We start from the raw sequence: 18,135 nt of genomic DNA on the forward strand, positions 1-18,135 counted from the left end.
AAACAAATGCAAAAATCTACACGAAATGAGATACCGTGATCTCTGACTTACGGATAACACCAAGCAACTAATGGTACTGAGTGTGATTGAGTTTAGTAATTACTATTTGGCTAAAATCAGTGTTCCTTTATCTATAGTTCTTTTCGTGCTTTGAATTGCAAAGTTTGAAATAACCGTTTTAAATTATTGTGTATATATATCTTCCGAGTAATTCTGAGAATCATTGCTCTTTCTTTAAGCAATGTATGAGACTGTTAAATTGCTCTTTCCTTAAAATGTTGCACTAAGAAGGATGCATCCAGGAAAGTCCAAATTTGCAGAATGTCTATAGCAGGGAAGAATAAATATGTTTAGTCGATGGCTGCACAACGCCTCCGCTGTCACCACGTTGTCACACAGCGAATACAGCGAACGTTTAAGAGTATTCTGCACTTACTATTAGGTATCGGCCTGGGAACTTTGGCGCATCTACCCAGTCTCCTTCTTGGTGTTTCATTTTTAATGGCGAGTACTGAGTAGGAATAATATTGTAAGCGAATGCGTTTCCGGCTGACACCACACTTTTAATTATTGCGACATTTAAAAAAAAAAAAAAAAACTGTTAATTAAAATATACAGAGAAGTTATTTCTGGAAAATTCTATTCAGGCCTCTTGTGGTAACAACTGCACTTTAGTAGAAGATACTCTTAAGGAAAAGAATGAGGTAAAATAATCTTTATATCGCACAAGCAATGGATGATAACAGCTTAATAAATGATTGTACGTAAATCTTGTTTGAGTTTGAATATAGGATTGTATAAGGCTGTGCATTTTGCATTATTATTGAGGTGCTGCAACTAACTAACTGCAAACCATATGATAAATTCTTACAGTAATATATCACATATTGATTTACTCTGTATGGAAACGAAAATAGTTTAATATATGGTTAACCTCCTTTGTGCCAGGGGCGGATCCAGAGGGGGGCGATCGGGGCGATCGCCCCCCCCCCCACAAGAGGAAACTTTCTTATTTTATATATAAATAAACCCATCCATAACAAGTTTGGAGCTCTTAAAAGTAGCAGTATTACCGCCGACCGCCCCCCCCCAGAAGTCCGTCCTGGATCCGCCCCTGCTTTGTGCCCATAATTTTAAAATTAACGCTTGTGTCACTTTTCAACACTTGACTTTGCAGTAGCTTTCCAACGAATTAGCAGGAAGCCCAAACTTATAGGACACCCTGCAGGTAAATACATTTCTTTGGACAGTTTCACTGCTCCAAACTAAGATTTGAAAAGTGTAGTATTGTTAATTTTATTATTATTGGCACAAAGGAGATCAACCATATTTTAAGCTATTTTTGTTTTCATACAGAGTAAAACAATATTTGACAACATTACAGTAAGAATGTATCATGCACTTTGCAGTATGTTGCAGCACTTTAATAATGGTGCACTATACGTACACTCTAGATCCTGCATATGTCCGATTCATACATTACAAGAAGGCAATACGTATTCGATACAGGTAAAATCTGTATATTTCATATGGACAACCTATTAGCTATATACATCCAATCTACACATTACATATGGCCAACCTGTACGCGACATACGTATAATCTATATGCTGCATGCAGACAGTCTGTAAGCTACATATATGCACTCTGTATGGTGCATACGGATATTCTGTATGCTGTATCTGGACAAGCTGTGTGCGACATAAGGAAAATCTGTATAATACATACGTACAATACGTATACTGTATCTAGTCGTACGTATGGGGCACAAGTACAATATAGATGCTGTCTCGGGGTTGAACGCAAGAAACATACGTACAGAACGTATATTGCATACTTCTTGAAATCATGCTCCGTCCTGATAGTCAGTGTATGTCGTCATTATTAACCCACATGCTACATACGACCCTGACGTCACAAAGCTAGATATTACCTCCGTATATACTTGTTACTGCAGATAACGTCACACGAATGACGTCATTGCACTTGTGCAGACAGTACGTATAATACATACTTTTTCAGCTATACGTTTGCTGCAGGATGTTATATACGGTTGTACGTTAAGTCCAGAAACTACAGGAATTACGAATGTAACCTACGTTTTTAAGTATGCCACCTACATTTTTTTTTCTCAGTGTATGTCACGGGCATTTATATGAAATCTCCACGTAACTTACGGGAGAAGTAATACAATATTTAAGTGTAAAGTAACCAGTTTGATACCATCCTTATATTATATACACTGCATTGATTGTCAAACAACTGGTCTAGTCAAATACTAGAAGTTTGAGTTTTGTCCGGTAGATGTCAACAGCTGAAGAACGCTTACTTCGATCTAACGGCGAAATGTGTAACTTATACCACCTTTGCAAAAAACAGAATTCTAAAATTCCCTTTCGTTTAACTGATGTCTTCCAAACCAACGTACACTCGAAAGATACCGTTACCAGTTAAGATTCTAACAAATGACTATGTTAATGCACATGGCTTGTATAATTAGTTTAAATATGTATTGCTTCAAACGAATTTTAGAACGCACTTTGTTGAAAATTACGCTACGCTCTAATGGACAAACGTAAGTTATTGTTATTTGTTAAGATATCAAAGGATTTTTTTTATTTATTTATTTATTTTTTATTTTTATTTTATTTTATTTTATTTTATTTATTTATTATTATTATTATTATTATTATTATTATTATTATTATTATTATTATTATTATTATTATTATTATTATTATTATTGTTAACGAACTCGGCCGAGGAGTTAACTGCTCTAGCTATCTACTGCAAAACAAATTTGAAAAATTCGCTTTTATTTGAGAGTCAGTGTGTACAATAATGGATAAACTTAAGTCAACGTTACCGACTTATATATTAACGGAATAACTCCAATGTCTTACTCACTCTAGCTATCTATGGGCATAAAACGATACAAAAATCTGCTTCCATCCATGACGAGTAACGTAAGTACATAGATAATTGACATAAGTACGTACGGGCATATAAATCGTACACTATTGTAAATTCAACTTGTGTGATCGTAATAAAGGCGTTCGCTATTTCAATACTATCAAAGCAATCGTTAAATATGAGATAATGTCCAAATATATGCCATTACCGGTTTAATGTTTTTATCGAGGTATAAATTTAGTAGGGATGCGCACGAGACAAGATTTGTGGCTGTCTCGTTTCGAAAATGAGCTGTAAAAGTGATATCTCGACTCGAAAAATTTATATTTCTTTATTGGAGGAGCCGTGTCTCGACTCGAATTTTGCCAGGAAAATCCTGTCTCGACTCGTCTCGTGCGCATCCCTAAAATTTAGACATATTCAGAATTAATTTGGTAACAGTTTTCATATAGGCAGTTGGAAATTACATTCAAAAATAGACCGCATATATGAAATACATTGATTTCCACATGTTTCTGTCAAGCACCAACCTGCCAAATACAAATAAACTTACCTTTTTCTATATAAATCAATTAAAATCTCTTGATTTCTATCACTGCCGGAGCTTCTATTAAATCCATTTCAACAGGCAAAGGAGAATAATTTATATTTGGCCTGCAATTAAGAGACTTTTTATTTACCTCTACAGTACATATCGTAATCAAATATAATGGTATCTACACATAATAAACAAATAGCAGTGAATTTAAGAACGTGAAAGAATGTTTTCTTTCTGGTAAACCAATTTTCTTAAGAACTTAAATTTTAATAAGTAGGTTTAAATATAGAATTTTACGTGTTAATGTTATTCTAGTCTAAAAATATTCCACTATGACATATTTAAAATAAAGTTACTTCCTCCTATATTAATAATTATTGACTTGTTTACCTCTTGATTTTAGTAATTTGTTGAGTTATTTCCCTTAATAATAATTTGATAATTGTTAAATCTTTTACTAATAAAACTTGTAATAAATGCAAAGTAAGAAAAAAATTAGATGCACGGAAAGTGTATAAAGTAGCTATTAAGAAATAATTTTATTTTCCATTGTGTTTCCTTTAGTTTTCTGCAAAGAATCTTTTTTGTATATTTAAAAGAAAAGAGTCCTGCAGGTATAGACATTGCCCTTATAACAATTTGCTGGTGTTTTGGGATAGAACTGGTGCACTGAGAAAAAGATTGTATGTGGCGTACGTAAAATCGTATGTTACATTTGTAAATCCTGTAGTTTCTGGACTTAACGTAGAGCAAACGTATAACTGAAAACGCATGTTTTATAATACTTTCTGTATAAGTGTTCCATCTGTACATACTTTCCGTATAAAACAATATAGGCGGTCAGGATTTCACATACGAATGGACGTATATAACATGTAACTGACGAATATATATGTATGCAATATACGGAAGACCATTAGATGTCAGACATCCTGCAAGAGCATGATATGATGTAACACCTAAGGGCAGTGCCTATGTAGCATTCCCGTACTGATTTCTGTAGTAAGCAAGAGGATTCTGTATATTTGTACAATATGCCGCTGTTCGGAGAACGGATTTTTCTTATTGTAGTTATTCAGAGAGTGGCTATCTTCGCAACTGCTCTCTACAGACACGCTTGGTGGAATATGTTAATATTCTACATCACTTTCCATCAAAAGTAACAAAAACAAAGTGCAGCGATAATTACTTCTAAACCTAGGGGAACAATCAAATGCATACAACAGTAGCTGAAGCGATCGTTCCCCGCACGGGAATAACACGGTTATGGAAAATAATTGACACTTTTGGCTCAACACTCATTTTATATTTGGCATAAATTTTGAGCCCCTGCTCACTTAGGTCAGACATTCTATTCGGAGCTACATGGTAAAAGCCCAGGTTGAGATAGGATTAAACATGTTTAAAAATTTAGATTCAAACTGATGTGATCACCGTTTCACCCTGATGTGATCACAAGTAAGAGGCAATATTGCTTTTAAGGTGAAGAAAGCAATTAAAAAGATTGCTGTTCCTCTCTTAAGACGAAAATTTTTAACAGGTTTGGTACGCGTCCACTTACTTTTAATGACGAGATTATACACAAATTTCATCTTCCGAACTTGAGATAGTGCATTTTATACACCATTTGTCAAACCCTGTTACCCCTTCAAGACTCACTTTATAACCAAAATACTATGATAAATATTTAGCTCATGATCAATACTAACTCTGTCGCGAAATTCGTTTGAAATTGTTTCCCCGTGATGAGTTCACATATAAAGCGAATATCGCTTTCAACAACGTGTGGAAATCAATTACATGAAATGAAAAAACACTGGGACACAAATCCCCTTATTTTATGAGCAGTTAATATATCGAGTTTTATCTTCTTAAATTGATAGTCTTATATGATACTTTTTTTTTTACGTACGTTCATTTTGGAACCCCTCTTAGGATATGAAATTTAACCATAGAAACCTGATGAAACTTCATCTCGAAGTAGGTTATAACTATATCCAGAAATTAATTTCAAAACGTAGAACAGTTTTCATGCCATGTCACCACAAGTAAGATACTTTTCACTTTGGTATAATAGATATAGGGAAGTATAAAAACAGACCAGCACTGTTATGATTGATGGTTTGAAAATAAGGAAAGAGAGTAAAACTGTTGAAATTATATTGTTTTCAATCTAGAACTCACGTTTTTTCTTCAAGCTCCACTCTGGAAATGCGCCGAATGTAATATGCAAAGGCAATGGTTTTAGTTTCGCATGCTGTTTGAACGGAACGTAAGGCAGGCAAAAAACTGACAGCTGAAACATGAAAATAATGTAATGAGAAGTAATTTTGAATAACTCTAATTCGTTACCCAACATTACTGTACTATTGGCATATTTATTTCAACAACAATCACCAGATACAGCTCAGGCCATTTTATTCTGGATATCTAACAACAGTAATAATGGAAAGGATTTTGGAAGGTATCTGCCAGGGCCTGATTAGTAGATACCAATCTCGCATTTGCCTGGTAGAACTGACAAAAACCCTAGGAAACCCCAGTCAGGATGGTTGGCAGTGGGAATCGAACCCACGACCTCCCGAATGCGAAGCCAGCTAGTGTAAGCCTTTTAAAACAGCCTCTTTGACTAGGAAGATGTGATTTTTTTTTTTAATTATAGATTTTAGAAAGGACACCTTGCCAATATCGAGCCATAATATTTGGTGCCGTTGGAAACATTCTTCCAGTTTAGGATTAAAGCAATGTTACTGATAATTATGAAAAGAATAAAAGCAAGTATACACTACAAGCTATTATATTTTAAATTAGTACCACCGGACATTCATGTAATACGTCTATGTTGTGTCAGTACTATGTTGGATAGCAGTAAGCAGTGAGGAGCTACAGACCTTTAGTATGGATTCATGTCCAGTAGTCTATATGCTGATGGTTTAAAATAATGACGTTATATTTATTTTTCAACGAAGCAAATGATGGTGTGCGGCCAGCTGTAACACATGTGTCAATGATTGTCACGTATGTTATGTGTGAGATATATTGAGAGTAACAGAATCCAAAGTGATGACGGGAACTCAATGAAGAAAATATGATGTCAATGACTGTAGAACTCAATTTGCTACTAGCACTAGATTTCCCTTTGGCACGCAATTAAAAGAACTTATGATCGTAAAGCAATAGCTTTATTCTCTTTATCGGTTATATTGTGTTTCTTTCCTTTTCTCTACCTTACTTTATTTCACCATTACAATCCATCTTGTATTCTCTGTCTTCCTTAGCCCCAGTTCATAATCAATTGACGTTAAGCGTCATAAGTAAAAAGTAAAATCTCATAAGTCATAAGCGTCATAAGTAAAATCTCAGGAGACACGGTAAGCTGTGTTCAATTGGCACAACCGTACTCACTTGCATCTCACACTTTCACATCACATTTGGAGAGCTGTCAATTGTTGTATGTGTGTCAGTAAACGAAATTTACACAATCCATATTGCTTATTCACATATATTTTTGTTGTTCAGTAGATTTTTTCTTCAAGCTAAAACCTCTAATCATATTGATTCTACTAATTTTTATGATAATACAATGTAGAAAAAAACAGTAGAAACTCAAAACGTTAACATACTGATTTTTCTAACTGCATTCCAATTCCGTCCGCACCCTTACCAAGAAATAGTTTTAAAGCACTTACAAAATTCAAGCGTATGAGTACGTATGGAAATGACAAAATTCCTAGCTCTTAATGTAAAGGTTTACAAACTTGTTGTTTCATATGGTATATATCTTCTGTAACTAGTATACAATGTTATTCCAGAAACTCGGCATCGTGTCTCGTAAGATTCTTGTTTGCAACTGTTAACCCTTAGGTGATTGCAAATTTATTTTAAGCCAAAATATGAAAACTGCCTATACACCATTGCAAGAAAGTAAAACAGTAATTACATTGTTTCTACAACAAGATTATACATTTAACTTGTAAGCTTTATCTGGATAATTTTGTACTCAACTTTCTAGTGATGAAGAAACCCTTCTCCAGAGATAACCCGAGACTTTTACAGAAAGTACAAGAAGTTAAATTTACTCCATCGAAACTTTAATACTGATTCTATTAGATAGTTAAAGCGAATATTTCGTCAAATTTACCTTCAAAAATAGGTCTTCTGTACTGAATTAAAAATAACCATTACCTCATTTATTCTTCAATAAAGTAGATGGCAACATTTATTCAATGGCTTCACTTTGCATTCCATGACGCAGGACTTGCTAGCAAATAACTAAGTGCAAAACTCACAATACATTATTATCATTTTTATAATTAGCCCTGAAAAAAATTCAAGATATCTAATCAAGATTTTACAATCAATTGTAAGAAAATGTTTTACATAAGGTTTGTTAAAAACTTTGTTGAATTTTGCATACACGTGCAATGAAAGAGTTAATTACGTCTGAACAGTATGTTCATAATTTATATCTCTTTTTGGTGGTTGAAGAGTTAAGAAATATATAAGTATAAAAATATTAGTTTTTCTTCCGCTTTACACTACGAAACTATGCTATGCAAAAGGGATGGAAATCTCATACAATGCTATAGCCGTTCATTCGTTTCTATGTTAATGGGGCAGACTACTAAATATTTTTCAAAAGCTAGCAATTTTTCTTTTGCCTGTTTTTAGGAAGTGAAAGGAGATAATGAATGGTAACTTACCACAATAATAGATAATGTTATTCTACACCCGAAAATACAAATGGAAAGAATAATTAGTGTTGCCATCCATAGAAATTACAGTGTGACCAAAATTTGAATTACCCAAAAATCCAGGTTAAGGCAGTGACTAGAAAAATGAATTCAACGGTAATTCATGACTTATCATGTTATCTGTGTTCCTTGTTAACTACTTTTTAAATAATATTTGTATTTATTTTCTAAGAACTTACATAAGCTTTTAAAAATAAATAAGTTATTAGACAATAAATGCAAATATTATTTACAAAGCAGTTAACAAGAAACACAGATAACATGATAAGTCATGAATTACTGTTGAATTCATTTTTCTAGTCGCTGCCTTAACCTAGATTTTTGGGTAATTCAAATTTTGGTCACACTGTAATTTCTACGGATGGCAACACTGATTATTCTTCCATTTGCATATTCGGGTGTAGAATAACATTATCTATTATTGTGGTAAGTTACCATTCATTATCTCCTTTCACTTACAAAAAACAGGCAAAAGAAAAACTGTTAGCTTTTGAAAAATATTTAGTAGTCTGTCCCCTTACATTATCGGGGTAAAAACTGTCAGAGATATTAACAAGTTTTTCTCTCAATCAATTCATCTTTTAAATAATATATTATATTTTCTCCATTAACACACTATTTAAATCAGAAGTGATAAGAATTAATCGTTTTAAGTTGGTGGTCATACAACAAATGCGGTAAATGAGGGCAACCAGCAGCGTTTTGCAATAGATTCTGAACCCCAAGAAAGCTTACAAATTCGCTTCGTAACGCTTTACAAAAACAGAAGTGGTTAAAATTTCTTACTACTTCCCGTGTCAATACGGGTTTATGTAGACCAAATTGGTAAGATATATCGTAAAGAGGTTTCTTACAACCGATTCAGCATGTTAGGCGTAGGTTCCATCAACTTCATTAAAGCTAAGTACAAACCAAAAGTGCGGGATCGATTCCCGGTGGAAGCTCACGTAGTTCGGATTTCACGTTAATCAGTAGGTCGACGTCTCATATAGCCTCGCTGCTGAAAGAGACGTTAAACTCAAAATCACCAGTACCACCAAAAACCAGAAGAGGGAAAACGAACAATTTTCAGTTTCAACATTGAGCACAATAAATTTAAAATGTATCGAACGCAGTTTTCCCACATCGATTTAGTGTCGTAAGGGAATATACTATTCATATTCTAGTAATCTACCGAAAACAAAAGTGGTTTTGATATATTATAGTACTCGCGCTGAGTCATGAAGCTTGTGCTCTAAACCAATCATAGAAATATTTTGCTTGCGCTCCGATGCATCGGAAAACTTCGGTATAATTCGTGGAGCCGCTTCCCGAGCGCATACTTGGGGAAACGTCAAACAGCTGAAATTCATCAACAATGTTGCCAAACTTTGAAGACATAGTAAATGAATATTTAAAAAACCATTTAAATATTACAATTAATAACACCCCACAACACTAACTAGTGTAACAATTATTCTAAAATGGTAACAATAACACGAATAGTTACAACGAAAATATAACGCAAAACAAAAACAATTAACAAAACGGAACTTGGTACCAATACGACAACACTGTACTCAAAAGAGATGTCTTCCCTGTAGCGCGAGAGAGGACACTGACAACATTTGATGGGAAGGGGTTGACGGCCGGAACACACCCTCGCGTTCTATTGGGTGATGAAATTGGTAGATCTAGGTCAAGCTTCACGACTCCGCGCGAATACTATAGTACTTTTAAACACAAATGAATACGACGCTTGTGCTAAAATATTGAGCTGTATTTTGGCATATTCGTTAAATTAATATGAAAATCGAATTCTTTTATAATTTTTGACGTAGGAGAACATATCATAAGTTAATAATAAAAAATGAAAGACAAACACAATTCTCAAAAATGAGGACGTCAGTCACACCTTAAAGGATGTTCATACTAATGTTTACAATAATAATAAAACGACAACTACCAAGATAGAAGTCTCTTAAGGAACTTTTTTTCAAATTTAACACTAAATTTTTCGACTAAAAGTATATAAATAAAATTTGCTCTGTAGGAACATAGTATAACACAGATTCAGTTATATATTTAAAGCAAACATCTCATTAAATTTACTTACAAATACACTCTCCATGATACCACAAACGATCCTTGTGTACATTCTTTTTATAGGTTTTAGTTAACTAAATGAGAATTCCTTTGAATCATTAGTAGATCAGGATTTGCCTTAGTGTGTAAGCTTTCAAAGATGTCAATCAACGATGTTAACATACAACTTTCACCATAGGCTATTGATGTCGGAGAATTACATGTACAAATCATGATCACTTTCTATTTTCATGACAAAATTAGCCCTGAAAAAAATTAAAATATCTAATCAAAATTTTAGAATAATTTATGACAAAGTGTTAAAGACAAGGCTTCTTTAGTACATTTACTTAATTTTTATCACTTACTTTTTTTTTGTCAATCAATTCATCTTTTAAAGAATATATTATATTTTCTCCATTAACACACTATTTAAATCAGAAGTGATAAGAATTAATCGTTTTAAGTTGGTGGTCATACAACAAATGCGGTAAACGAGGGCAACCAGCAGCGTTTTGCAATAGATTCTGAACCCCAAGAAAGCTTACAAATTCGTTTCGTAACGCTTTACAAAAACAGAAGTGGTTAAAATTTCTTACTACTTCCCGTGTCAATACGGGTTTATGTAGACCAAATTGGTAATATACATCGTAAAGAGGTTTCTTACAACCGATTCAGCATGTTAGGCGTAGGTTCTATCAACTTCATTAAAGCTAGGTCCAAACCAAAAGTGCGGGATCGATTCCCAGTGGAAGCTCACGTAGTTCGGATTCCACGTTAATCAGTAGGTCGACGTCTTATATAGCCTCGCTGCTGAAAGAGACGTTAAACTCAAAATCACCAGTACCACCAAAAACCAGAAGTGGTAAAACGAACAATTTTCAGTTTCAACATTGAGCACAATAAATTTAAAATGTATCGAACGCAGTTTTCCCACATCGATTTAGTGTCTCAAAGGAACATATTATTCATATTCTAGTAATCTACCGAAAACAAAAGTGGTTTTGATATATTATAGTACTCGCGCTGAGTCATGAAGCTTGTGCTCTAAACCAATCATAGAAATATTTTGCTTGCGCTCCGATGCATCGGAAAACTTCGGTATAATTCGTGGAGCCGCTTCCCGAGCGCATACTTGGGGAAACGTCAAACAGCTGAAATTCATCAACAATGTTGCCAAACTTTGAAGACATAGTAAATGAATATTTAAAAAACCATTTAAATATTACAATTAATAACACCCCACAACACTAACTAGTGTAACAATTATTCTAAAATGGTAACAATAACACGAATAGTAACAACGAAAATATAACGCAAAACAAAAACAATTAACAAAACGGAACTTGGTACCAATACGACAACACTGTACTCAAGAGAGATGTCTTCCCTGTAGCGCGAGAGAAGACACTGACAACATTTGATGGGAAGGGGTTGACGGCCGGAACACACCCTCGCGTTCTATTGGGTGATGAAATTGGTAGATCTAGGTCAAGCTTCACGACTCCGCGCGAATACTATAGTACTTTTAAACACAAATGAATACGACGCTTGTGCTAAAATATTGAGCTGTATTTTGGCATATTCGTTAAATTAATATGAAAATCGAATTCTTTTATAATTTTTGACGTAGGAGAACATATCATAAGTTAATAATAAAAAATGAAAGACAAACACAATTCTCAAAAATGAGGACGTCAGTCACACCTTAAAGGATGTTCATACTAATGTTTACAATAATAATAAAACGACAACTACCAAGATAGAAGTCTCTTAAGGAACTTTTTTTCAAATTTAACACTAAATTTTTCGACTAAAAGTATATAAATAAAATTTGCTCTGTAGGAACATAGTATAACACAGATTCAGTTATATATTTAAAGCAAACATCTCATTAAATTTACTTACAAATACACTCTCCATGATACCACAAACGATCCTTGTGTACATTCTTTTTATAGGTTTTAGTTAACTAAATGAGAATTCCTTTGAATCATTAGTAGATCAGGATTTGCCTTAGTGTGTAAGCTTTCAAAGATGTCAATCAACGATGTTAACATACAACTTTCACCATAGGCTATTGATGTCGGAGAATTACATGTACAAATCATGATCACTTTCTATTTTCATGACAAAATTAGCCCTGAAAAAAATTAAAATATCTAATCAAAATTTTAGAATAATTTATGACAAAGTGTTAAAGACAAGGCTTCTTTAGTACATTTACTTAATTTTTATCACCAGATTTCAACAATATGTTTTGAACTTATACTCATATTTGGTGATTATACTTATGTCTCTTCCGTTTTCGATTAAAACCTATGCTATCCGTTAGCGTCGGAGCCTCATTCAACGGCTATATTCTTCCGTCCATCTGTATATTGACAATATCAGAGAAAAACATCGCCATACAAAAGGTGTTTCAAAGCAACACCCACAGCGTTTGGGAGGTGATTCCTGACACTAAGATAAGGCAGAAAGTATAGATCAACCTGGATGCACAAATGCTTTCTTTCGGAGTTATAGGCTGCCGAAAACATGAAAAAATTAATTGTAAAGGATCTATAGATCCAAAACTATGCGACCTACCGTAGTCGGGTCAAGACTTCACTTAGGAACTTGTATGTGCCCTATCCAAATATCCAAGTTTCAGAATCCTGTGGTACTTACACAACAATTTTTATAGAGGTAATTGGAGAGTGCTTCAAATTATATGTCCGTAGTCAAACTCCCTATACGGAAAAATGCTTTGTGAGTACCTTAGGATTTTCAAACACATATTTTTGGATAACGCACATGTTAGTTCCTAAATGCAGTCTTCACCCGACTACGGTACGCTTCATAGTTTTGGAGCTATGGAACTTTAAAGCTCATTTTTTTTCATGTTTTCGGTAGCCTGTAACTCCAAAAGGAAGCATTTGTTCATCCAGGTTGGTGTATACTTTTTGTCTTATCTTGGTGTCAGGAATCACCTCCCAAACGTTTTCCGTGTTGTTTTGAAAAACACTTATATTAATATAATTCTGTTGTTTAATCGTTTCGTTGTTTTGTTCTTTCATCTTCAAAAAATGTACAAAAGTAACTCCGTTAATTTTCTATTCAAGTAAGAAGCGATAAAATTTACCCAGGTCAGTTGATAGTCATAGAATCAAAACGTTAAAAGATAGCAATAAGTAGCTCTCTGTAACAGATTCAGTATCCTAAGAAGGAAGCGTGTAATTTCGTCTTGTAACAATACCAAAAACGGAAATAGTTGACATTTACTAGTACTTCCGGTTTCAGTACAGGCTTACAATGAACCAAATGCTAAGATAAATCAAGAAGAGATTTTCAGCAACTGATTCAGCGTTCTACGAATGGGTTCCTTCTTCTTGCTTAAACCTCCATCCACACCGAAAGTGAAAGTAATTAATTATTTTAAGTTTCTAAATTGATCAACGTACAACAAAGACGGTGAAAAATAAAGATATATAGTTTACTGAACTTGATTCATAATCTCAGAGGACGTGTTATTAGAACCCTGTGAAACCTGAACTGGTTAAAATTTATTAGTACACCAAAACCAAAATGAATACAATAGTCACGATAAAATATTGAGTTGTATTCCAGTACTTGTCTTAAACTAGTAAGGAAATTGAATTTCTTTTTAAATGCCTATCATACCTGAATATGTGTTGATTAAAGAAGAACATTGGAACAAAATCATCCTAGGCTTACCACCACCAATCAAACTATAAAGTTTATTCATACCGTTGTTGCAATAATAATAATAATAATAATAATAATAATAATAATAATAATAATAATAATAATAATAATAATAATAATAATAATAAAAGTTCCACTATACCAGTTTCTTAATAAATATCTTGCAAATTTCACAGTACATTTTTCGAGTAGCTTTGACTTGCAACTCTCTGGCATGCCGTTAGTTCCTTATATCTTTGTTCAAATCAGTTCTGAATAATATACGAGCACTATATTTCCTTTTCCACTTCAATAAAAAGAACTTGTGGTTACGAAGTATTAGCTTTATTCTATTCATAAAATTTTCTCGTGGTTGTCCCGTTTTCTTCAAAATTTTTCTTCATTCTACCATTATAATCCATCTCTCGTTCTCAGTCTCTCTTAGCTTTCCTTATCCTCGATAAATGATCATGAGATATTAAAGCTTAACTAACTAACTCTATGGCCTATGGAACCAGGAGGTTCAATGACGCGTTCACAAAAGCTCTCCACTGATTTCTATCCTTAGCTAACTGCATCCAGTTTCTACTTTGTATTCCGATCTCTGCGAGATCCATCTTAATATTGTCCTCCCATCTGCGCCTAGGTCTTCCTAATGGTCGTTTTCCGATTGGTCTTCCAGTCAAGACTTTGAAAGCGTTTCTACTTTCTTCCATTCTAGCTACATGACCCGCCCACCTAAGCCTCCTAGACTTGACGACCCTAACAATGTTGGGTAAACCATATAAGTTATGTAGTTCCTCGTTATGAAGTTTCCGCCATTCCCCATTCCCGTTCCTCTTGGGGCCGAATTAAAGCTTAAGAATGAATAAATAAGGAAATAATAAGCCATTGACTTACAAGAATCCTACATGTGAGTTCCTCGTGGCTTTTAACCGAAGCTCTCAAATCCATATGACACCCTCACTTAGATGTTTCTCCTATTTCAAGCCATAAACTCCACACATGGGCTTCAGTTTTGCCAACTTTGAATAAGTTTATGTGGCGCGTATTAAGATTATGCTTTTTCCAGTAAAAATAGATATTTAAGTAACTTTTTTATATTCTATGTGAGGCATATATCCTTATGGTCCTATGTTATGTGATTCGTTCTTAAACTCAGAGTGAAACATGTCTATACTTGCTTGCTAGGTTGTAGAAAAACGGTTATTATAATCAAACAGTTTACGTTACATACATTTTAAACGGATTCGATTACAATTTTCTACTTTTCCTTTTCTCTCTCTCTCACACACACACAATTTAAGCACATGTAAGTTAATTTAAATTCACATTAAGATACATTTTTTAAAATAGAAAATATAAAAATAGAATTATAACGGTATAAATCAAACTGAGAATATCTAGTTCGTATGGCTTTCATTGAAGCAGGGCACCAATAGCACTTTGTGCGAACACAGTATTTTGTACATACTTTGTTGCAGTGTAATTGAGTATTTTCTATCATGTGATTCTACCTGCTTTACGTAACACAATGCACATGACGTTATGGAAACACGTTCTAAGAACAGATAGTATTCCTTCGCAGGCATTTGGCAATAAATCGAGGTAGTGTGCTGTTGTCTAATAGCCAATTGTGTAAATTTCGTGTGAATCTCACATATGGGCTACACTTTCTCTGGTGAAAATGTTTACTGAGCGACCATGAAGTCCTTTTGTGGTACTCGCCCCTCGTCCGAGAAATCTGCACATTTCTGACTCAAGAGAAATGTAAGATAAGCTTTAATGATGCAATATCCTAACATTTAAATGAAAAAAAGTATTATGTCTTCAGGGCTTGAATTTCAGCCGTAGCAATCAACATATTTAATAATTTTCAAGACAAATGCAAGTTATGCTGAAATAGTTCGATGGCATTCACTTGAATAAGTATATCCTAACTTTCCACATATTTGGCGTGGACATTTGAGTACGTCTACACAACAAAATCTATACGATACATTTTCCTTGTTCAAATATATGTTGATGGCCAGAAATTTTTTGCAAACTAAAACTAAAAATATCTTTGTTCTGTCATTCATATATATACGGTATGAGACAAAAAAAAGCACTAGAATCATAAAATTATTAAGTAATGACTTCCTAACTAACTTCCAATATTATCTGCACCATCCAAGTCTGTCTGTCAACAATATGAGATCAAGAACGGTAACAGATACCGACAAGCTTTTTTTTTTTATCTGTTCATACTCAGATCCACCAATGTGGATTAATCTGTGAATACGGATGCATCTTAAGTTAATCATAGAAGTGAGGAGGATAACATGTTGCTCTAACACGGATCTCAATATTATTTTAACATATCATTGGATTAAGATAAATTGTCGAAAAGGGAAGATTGATCCTTGTTCAGGGTTTTTGTGGAATTTCTAGCAAGAAATTATATAAATAATTTGGATGTTTATGATTATGTGGAATCAAATACTTGTAACTGCTACATCAACAGTAAGCACGTCGATAGAATAATTGATGATTTAATGGAATTTAATCCATATGTTAGATATCTATAGGAAAGTGATTTGCATACGAATGACATTCTACACTACTCTTTAATGTAGTCAACACGCACATGCTACTAAAATAATGTTCTTACTGGATTAAAGTACCCAGTAACGAATTCTCTCTGATACATATGTGGTGGACTATTGCAGTTTATCTTTACAACTAGACACTCTTATACAGAAGGCAATTGGGGATATAATGATGCAGATATATAAGAAAAAAAGGTCATTCAAAGTATTTTTGAATCTCCAATATATATATATATATATATATATATATATATATATATATATATATATATATAGTATATATAGTATATATATATAGTAGTATCTATGGCTGACTTAATACTTTTAAGATTTAGGTTTTAGATTTTTGGGTGTTCGTCATCTAAGGCCATTTAGCCCTTAGGATTTGAGGGATGAAGTCCATGGTGAGCACACAATCCGGGGAAAGGGAGCGGAGAAGGGCTTAGGAAGGAAGGAAGCGGCCTGGGTCCTATAAGTTAAGTACTACCCCGGCATTTGCCTGGTGTGAGTGAGGAAAACTCAGGAAAACCTCGTTCAGGGTGGCTGGCCTGAAAAAGCGTTTGACACTTTTTTAATCGAGTGCCCACGACGGAAATCGAACCCGGGATCGCTCGCAGCGAAGGCGAGAGTGTTAGCGACTACGCTACGCGGGGAAATATCAGTATAGCTGTTGACTTTTCCGATGTCAACATCCCTCTTTTTACTTTTTTTTTAACGGAAGCTCTTTCGCGGATAAGCGGTTAGCGTAAGTGCCTTGGCTTGTGATACCCGCATTCGATTCCCGGCGGGAGCTCATGTGTTTCGGATTCCATGTTATCAATAGGTCCACGTCTCATATAGTCTCGCTGCTGAGCGGGAAGTTAACTCAACTCAATACTTTTCTAACGTAAATAGGTATGTCTTGTTAAATTTACATGATTCGCTTAGGCTTGCTTGTCATCTAATGAAAGGTAGAGACTTATTTTAAAAGGGTATTTTACGTGGTTAGATTGATTTCAAACTTAAGGAACAGGGGAACATAAGTAACATCCGGCAAACCCCTTCCTTTTCGTTATATCGCGTATAAAAGAAAATGTTGGTTTATAAAAACATTGTCCGACGCTTACAAACACTATTGTTCCGCAATACTCCTATATCAATATTGTATTATGCTAAATAGGCCACTAACATTTTGAAGTTGCACAAAACTTCGTAGATACGTTGAAATTGAAATTGTCATTATATTTTGAATACTTCGTATTGGAATGTTGTTTGTCTATATTTCATTATTTTTGGAATATTTTGTGTTTATGAATATTCTAATGATATTGAAGCAAGTTAATAAAACTCCTAGAAATTTGCTATTTTTGTTTCGGTAAAATCTGTTTGCTTTACGTACCTATATATTACTTTGAAGTTGTGTAATTTAGTAGTAATATTGTGTACTAGTATGTAGGACGACACTAAGTGAACGAATAAGTGAATAATATATGAACTATATAAACAAAAGCATTGTGTTTGTATACTAATATTATGTTACGTAATGAAAAATGATCCAATTTCATGAATATTTGTATTGTGCGGTCCAAAAACAAATTTTGCAATGCA

General features: G+C 33.9%; 1 long non-coding RNA gene across 4 annotated transcripts in view; it reads right to left on the reverse strand.

The window, feature by feature from the left end:
• Nucleotides 1-18,135, reverse strand: part of LOC145683521 (uncharacterized) — a 115,568-nt gene that overhangs the window by 86,197 nt on the left and 11,236 nt on the right. For 3 of the 4 annotated variants that reach the window (XR_014131132.1, XR_014131134.1, XR_014131131.1), the window contains exons 3-7: nucleotides 12,179-12,413; nucleotides 10,302-10,536; nucleotides 7,638-7,771; nucleotides 5,637-5,748; nucleotides 3,468-3,568 (exon numbers count right to left, since the gene is read on the reverse strand). This is a non-coding gene — a long non-coding RNA (uncharacterized LOC145683521). The remainder of the gene's footprint in view (nucleotides 1-3,467; nucleotides 3,569-5,636; nucleotides 5,749-7,637; nucleotides 7,772-10,301; nucleotides 10,537-12,178; nucleotides 12,414-18,135) is intronic. The other variant, XR_014131133.1, reaches the window with a different exon arrangement.

The sequence above is a fragment of the Thermobia domestica genome, chromosome 4, assembly GCF_964235325.1.
Source record: "Thermobia domestica chromosome 4, izTheDome1.hap1.1, whole genome shotgun sequence".
Classification (NCBI taxonomy): domain Eukaryota; kingdom Metazoa; phylum Arthropoda; class Insecta; order Zygentoma; family Lepismatidae; genus Thermobia; species Thermobia domestica.